Here is a 6,946-nt window from a genome sequence, read left to right on the forward strand (position 1 = left end):
TATGACCCAAAGTGAGTCCCCTGTGGATTCATTTATTATAGCTAAAATGATTGGAACTGGGGATCCATGACACGATTACCTGTTTCTGTAGATTTATTGAAAATTATCAATTCCATTTATATCTATGAGATTTCAGGGATTACACAGTTATAGACTAGAAAATTGATAGATTTATGAGTCTAGTGAATCTAGTTGTACTGACTAATACAGCAACAGAGAAAATTTAGAGGTTTGTACTCCTAAAGGAGTTAACCTTTGGATAAAAGAACATTTTTCAAGTAGAATGTGAGAAATTATTGAATCCATAAATTGTCACTGCTGCAAAGTAAAAAAGAGAGAGAGAGGAAAAAAAACCCCAACAGCACAAGTTCAAATTTTATATGAAAAATAATGAAAAGCAAAAGATACCAAAAACAAATAGTACTACCATTTGGTTTGCTAGTAAAGTGGCTCATAGGGTTATTTATTACTCAAGTGTAGTATCTCTTGGTTCTAGCTTTTCTTTTGGGCTGACTTGCTTCAAATGGCATGAAAGGACTTGTGGAGATTTGTAATTATAGATTCCACATCACATAGCCCTCCTAACCCTTAGCACTCATTGTGCTTGACACAAATTGGACATACAATTAATATTTCTTATTTGTTGTTAACAATCAAATATATACATATTGACTACCTCTGATTTACACAAATTGGACATACAATTAATATTTCTTATTTGTTGTTGTTAACAATCAAATATATACATATTGACTACCTCTGATTTATGCTAATAACAGAAATGCCAGCTCAGTTTTCAAAATATTGTATGGAAATGGTCTGTCTTCTAGTAATATGGAACTTGACAATGTCTTCTTTTGTTATAGAAGATATAAACAGTGGTCATTTGCTTTATGACATTCTAATTTTATTAGGCATAAAGTTTTATTAAATTATAGTCTAATGACACACACTAGTGAAATTATTTGCTACTTTGTTCTTTGTTTAATTATTATTTTCTTACACCAAAATTACATGTGTATAAGTACCTTATAGCAAGCTATTTAACTTGTGCATATAGTAAGGATATACTGGTTGTTGGCAGCCATCATTTGTTTTGATGGTACTGAACTCATGTTTGAATCAATGATTAAGGATTTTAAATACTCATTCCCATTTTTAAGTGTATTGCAGGAGTTCCAAAGAAATATAAGGCTTAATTTCCTATCTTTGAAAACATTAAAAGTGTTGTTTTTTTTTTAAATGAAAACATATGTACACACACACACCCACGAAATGGGCTTGAAAAAAGTAATAGATACAATTCAGGACATCACCTGGAGGTGGAGCAGATGTCCTGAAACTAATGGATTTGAGTTAGGTCTTTAAAGATAAGGAGGTTTTCTTAAAAAAGTTCCGTGAGGGGAATGTTTCAAGCAGTGTGAACTGTATAGTGGTCATAACAAACAAATGTCATTTTTTTTTTCCTTTTGGCTTTGTGAATGGAGAATAACTGGTAGAAATTAATATGGGATAATCAAAGAGAAAGACATTTTTCAGTTGTTAATAGCATTCCTCTAGTTATCAACATAATGGTCGAAATACCTATAGAAAAATTTATATAACCCTTTTTAATCATTTCTGACCACTGTCACAAAACAATGTTGTAAATATAAAATTTAAACAAGACACATCTAATTATATTCTCCTACCACACAACCTTTTTTCTATTGCAAGTAAAAAGTTAAACTAACGTATTCAGGCTTTTTTTTGGTTTGGTTTGGTTTTTTATTTATTTATTTTTTGTTTTTTTTTTAGCATTTGTATACATTACAAAATTCTTTTTAGATTGATAGGGAGAGTTAACAAATGACAGCATGTAGGAAAAAGTAGAAATGAATTCTCCAGTTCCATAAATATCTTTGTGAAGCAAAGTCCACATAATTTTTTTCATTAAAATTCACAATATGAAAGCCAACTTTTGTTTTCTTAGCAACAGATGAAAATTGTTTTTTAAGGTCTTTACATGCTAGCATACAGCCTTTTCCTTGGTCTAATACTAAGTGACAGCCCCATATTGAGTGACTTTAAACCGCTCAATTTACAGTCACATATGCTTTAAGACAGATATGTCAAATTTTGTAATAAATGAAATAGATATTTAATGACAAGTAGTATGCTGTGATACAGCACAATATAGGTGGTTTGGCTTGGAAGAGACTTGCAAACTTTATGGCATTGGAGCAGAGCAGTTGAAAGCTTAGCATAAGTCCATAAGATATTTAGCTACAGAAAGATTTCATAAGAGACAGATCAAGAAAAATAATACATTTACTTGAGAATGTGAAAATTACCTTGGAACATTTGCTATTTGCATTCTATCTTGGAATGTGCCAAGGTGTTTGTAGCTTAAGTTTTTTATTCCTTATGCTTATTGAAGGTTCTTATGTTTCAAGAGAATAAATACTTATTTCTGGGTAATCATACTTCTGAATTTAAAAAAAAATATGCAGTTACTCTAAATAACCATCAGAATATGACTTAACAGTGTGTGTATGACTCTATAATAAAATATGCTATATCTTATGTAGTTAGTTGAGCTGTATTCTTTGTAACTGAAAGTAAACAGATAATATATGTTTGTGTATATACATGTAATATGGAGCATATAATAAAACATAAAAATCATTAATGATTATATTAATCACCAGTAGCCACTGTTACTAATTTCAATGTGTTTCCTTACAGTATTATTACTATTATTATTATTATTATACTTTAAGTTCTAGGGTACATGTGCACAACGTGCAGGTTTGTTACATATGTATACTTGTGCCATGTTGGTGTGCTGCACACATTAACTCGTCATTTACATTAGGCATATCTCCTAATGCTATCCTTCCCCCCTCTCCCCTCCCCACAATAGGCCCTGGTGTGTGATGTTCCCCTTCCTGTGTCCAAGTGATCTCATTGTTCCATTCCCACCTACAAGTGAGAACATGCGGTGTTTGGTTTTCTGTTCTTGCGATAGTTTGCTCAGAATGATGGTTTCCAGCTGAATCTATGTCCTTACAAAGGACATGAACTCATCCTTTTTATGGCTGCATAGTATTCCATGGTGTATATGTGCCACATTTTCTTAATCCAGTCTGTCACTGATGGACATTTGGGTTGATTCCAAGTCTTTGCTATTGTGAATAGTGCCGCAATAAACATACGTGTACATGTGTCTTTATAGCAGCATGATTTATAATCCTTTGGGTATATCCCCAGTAATGGGATGGCTGGGTCAAATGGTATTTCTAGTTCTAGATCCTTGAGAAAATGCCACGCTGTTTTCCACAATGGTTGAACTAGTTTACAGTCCCACCAACAGTGTAAAAGTGTTCTTATTTCTCCACATCCTCTCCAGCATCTGTTGTTTCCTGATTTTTAATGATTGCCATTCTAACTGGTATGAAATGGTATCTCATTGTGGTTTTGATTTGCATTTCTCTGATGGCGAGTGATGATGAGCATTTTTTTCATGTGTCTGTTGGCTGTATGAATGTCTTCTTTTGAGAAATGTCTGTTCATATCCTTTGCCCACTTTTTGATGGGGTTGTTTGATTTTTTCTTGTAAATTTGTTTGAGTTCTTTGTAGGTTCTGGAGATTAGCCCTTTGTCAGATGAGTAGATTGCAAAAATTTTTTCCCATTCTGTAGGTTGCCTGTTCACTCTGATGGTAGTTTCTTTTGCTGTGCCTCTATTTTATTTATATACAGATAGCTTATTTTGCTCTGACAAAAGGAATTGTAAAATATTTTGGAGATGCTCACATGGGTTTATAACAACCTCTATAACCTGAATCAAAGAACAGTTTTATTCTTTACAGAGAATATCCTTCTAGAGGGAGTGAATACAAAATGAAACAGTGAGAGAGGAAAGGAACATTTGTGCAGGATGTTAGATCAAATACAAATATGCTAACAAATAAGAGCATGAGGTGTTTCTTGAAAGGAGGGACAGGCAGCTAAAGAGGTAAATATAGAGGAACATATTTGTTGTTCGGACTAAATAGAGATTGAATGATAAGCAATTTAATGGAGAAAAATGTTTAAATCTGAAAAGGTATCATGAACAGACTATACTTACTGAGAAGAAAGTCCTTATCAAATCTGATTGGGATAAAAAGGCTTGAGTATGGATAGATCAACCCTGCATGGGACCAAGAAAGGTTTGTCTTTTCTTTTCTATCTATTTATTTATTTATTTATTTATTTATTTATTTATTTATTTATTTGATTTGATTTGATTTTGAGATGCAGTCTCCCTCTGTCACCCAGGCTGGAGTGCAGTGGTGCAATCTCAGCTCACTACTAGCTCTGCCTCCTGGGTTCACGACATTCTCCTGCCTCAGCCTCCCGAGTAGCTGGGACTACAGGCGCCTACCACCAGACTCAGCTAATTTTTTGTATTTTTTAGTAGAGACAGGGTTTCACCATGTTAGTCAGGATGGTCTCAATCTCCTGACCTCGTGATCCACCTGCCTCGGCCTCCCAATGTGCTGGGAATATAGGCGTGAATCACCGTGCCCCACCTTCTTTTCTTTTTTTTAAAGTGACGGTATTAGGTCTAACATTTAAGTCTCTAATCCATCTTGAATTAATCCTCCTATAAGGAGTAAGGAAAGGATCCAGTTTCAGCTTTCTACTTATGGCTAGCCAATTTTCCCAGCAACATTTATTAAATAGGGAATCCTTTCCCCATTTCTTGTTTCTCTCATGTTTGTCAAAGATCAGATGGCTGTAGATGTGTGGTATTATTTCTGAGGACTCTGTTCTGTTCCATTGGTCTATATCTCTGTTTTGGTACCAGTACCATGCTGTTTTGGTTACTGTAGCCTTGTAGTATAGTTTGAAGTCAGGTAGCGTGACGCCTCCAGCTTTGTCCTTTTGACTTAGGATTGTCTTGGCAATGCGGGCTCTTTTTTGGTTCCATATGAACTTTAAAGCAGTTTTTTCCAATTCTGTGAAGAAACTCATTGGTAGCTTGATGGGGATGGCACTGAATCTATAAATAACCTTGGGCAGTATGGCCATTTTCACGATATTGATTCTGCCTATCCATGAGCATGGTATGTTCTTCCATTTGTTTGTGTCCTCTTTTATTTCACTAAGCAGTGGTTTGTAGTCCTCCTTGAAGAGGTCCTTCAAATCCCTTGTAAGTTGGATTCCTAGGTATTTTATTCTCTTTGAAGCAATTGTGAGTGGAAATTCATTCATGATTTGGCTCTCTGTTTGTCTGTTACTGGTGTATAAGAATGCTTGGGATTTTTGCACATTAATTTTGTATCCTGAGACTTTGCTGAAGTTGCTTATCAGCTTAAGGAGATTTTGGGCTTAAATGTTAGACGTAATACCATAAAAACCCTAGAAGAAAATCTAGGTAGTACCATTCAGGACATAGGCATGGGCAAGGACTCCATGTCTAAAACACCAAAAGCAACGGCAGCAAAAGCCAAAATTGACAAATGGGATCTAATTAAACTAAAGAGCTTCTGCACAGCAAAAGAAACTACCATCAGAGTGAACAGGCAACCTACAGAATGGGAGAAAATTTTTGCAATCTACTCATCTGACAAAGGGCTAATATCCAGAATCTACAAAGAACTCAAACAAATATACAAGAAAAAATCAAACAACACCATCAAAAAGTGGGCAAAGGATATGAACAGACATTTCTCAAAAGAAGACATTCATACAGCCAACAGACACATGAAAAAATGCTCATCATCACTGGCCATCAGAGAAATGCAAATCAAAACCACAATGAGATACCATCTCACACCAGTTAGAATGGCAATCATTAAAAAATCAGGAAACAACAGGTGTGGGAGAGGATGTGGAGAAATAGGAACACTTTTACACTGTTGGTGGGATTGTAAACTAGTTCAACCATTATGGAAAACAGTATGGCAATTCCTTAAGGATCTAGAACTAGATGTACCACATGACCCAGCCATCCCACTACTGGGTATATACCCAAAGGATTATAAATCATGCTGTTATAAAGACACATGCACACATATGTTTATTGCGGCACTATTCACAATAGCAAAGACTTGGAATCAACCCAAATGTCCATCAGTGACAGACTGGATTAAGAAAATGTGGCACATATACACCATGGAATACTATGCATCCATAAAAAAGGATGAGTTTGCGTCTTTTGTAGGGACATGGATGCAGCTGGAAACCATCATTCTTAGCAAACTATCACAAGAACAGAAAACCAAACACTGCATGTTCTCACTCATAGGTGGGAACTGAACAATGACATCACTTGGACTCGGGAAGGGGAACATCACACACTGGGGCCTATCATGGGGGGGGAGGGGGGAAGGATTGCATTGGGAGTTATACCTGATATAAATGATGAATTGATGGGTGCTGACGAGTTGATGGGTGCAGCACACCAACACGGCACAAGTATACATATGTAACAAACCTGCACGTTATGCACATGTACCCTAGAACTTAAAGTATAATAAAAAACAAACAAACAAACAAACAAACAAACAAATAATAAAAGTAAAGTGACGGGTGAGGGACAGAAAGGAAAGGAAGAAGGAAGAGAAGTTGACAGTGAAGCCAGGAGATCGCAGTGCATCATATTACAATTTGTAACCCTCTCTATAATTTTCACATCCAGTAATACAGTCATTGCCTCCACCTCTGCCCACCTAAGTCTTCAACATAGACTTTTAGAAAACACAACTATTTTCTGTGAATGGGTTTCTTGTGGAAACCAGTGAAGGCACTGAGATTTGAATCCAGGTGATGCAAAGCAAAAGGTTGAAAACGAGCATGAAGAAGTAAGGTGCAGACTCAAAGATAACAAACATGCTATCTGGCTTCTGGACTCCCACAGGACCATAGACACAAGGCTTAGGTTATGTTCAACTGGATTTTTGAGGGTCAGGGTG

The sequence above is a fragment of the Piliocolobus tephrosceles genome, chromosome 15, assembly GCF_002776525.5.
Source record: "Piliocolobus tephrosceles isolate RC106 chromosome 15, ASM277652v3, whole genome shotgun sequence".
NCBI classification, from domain to species: Eukaryota; Metazoa; Chordata; class Mammalia; order Primates; family Cercopithecidae; genus Piliocolobus; species Piliocolobus tephrosceles.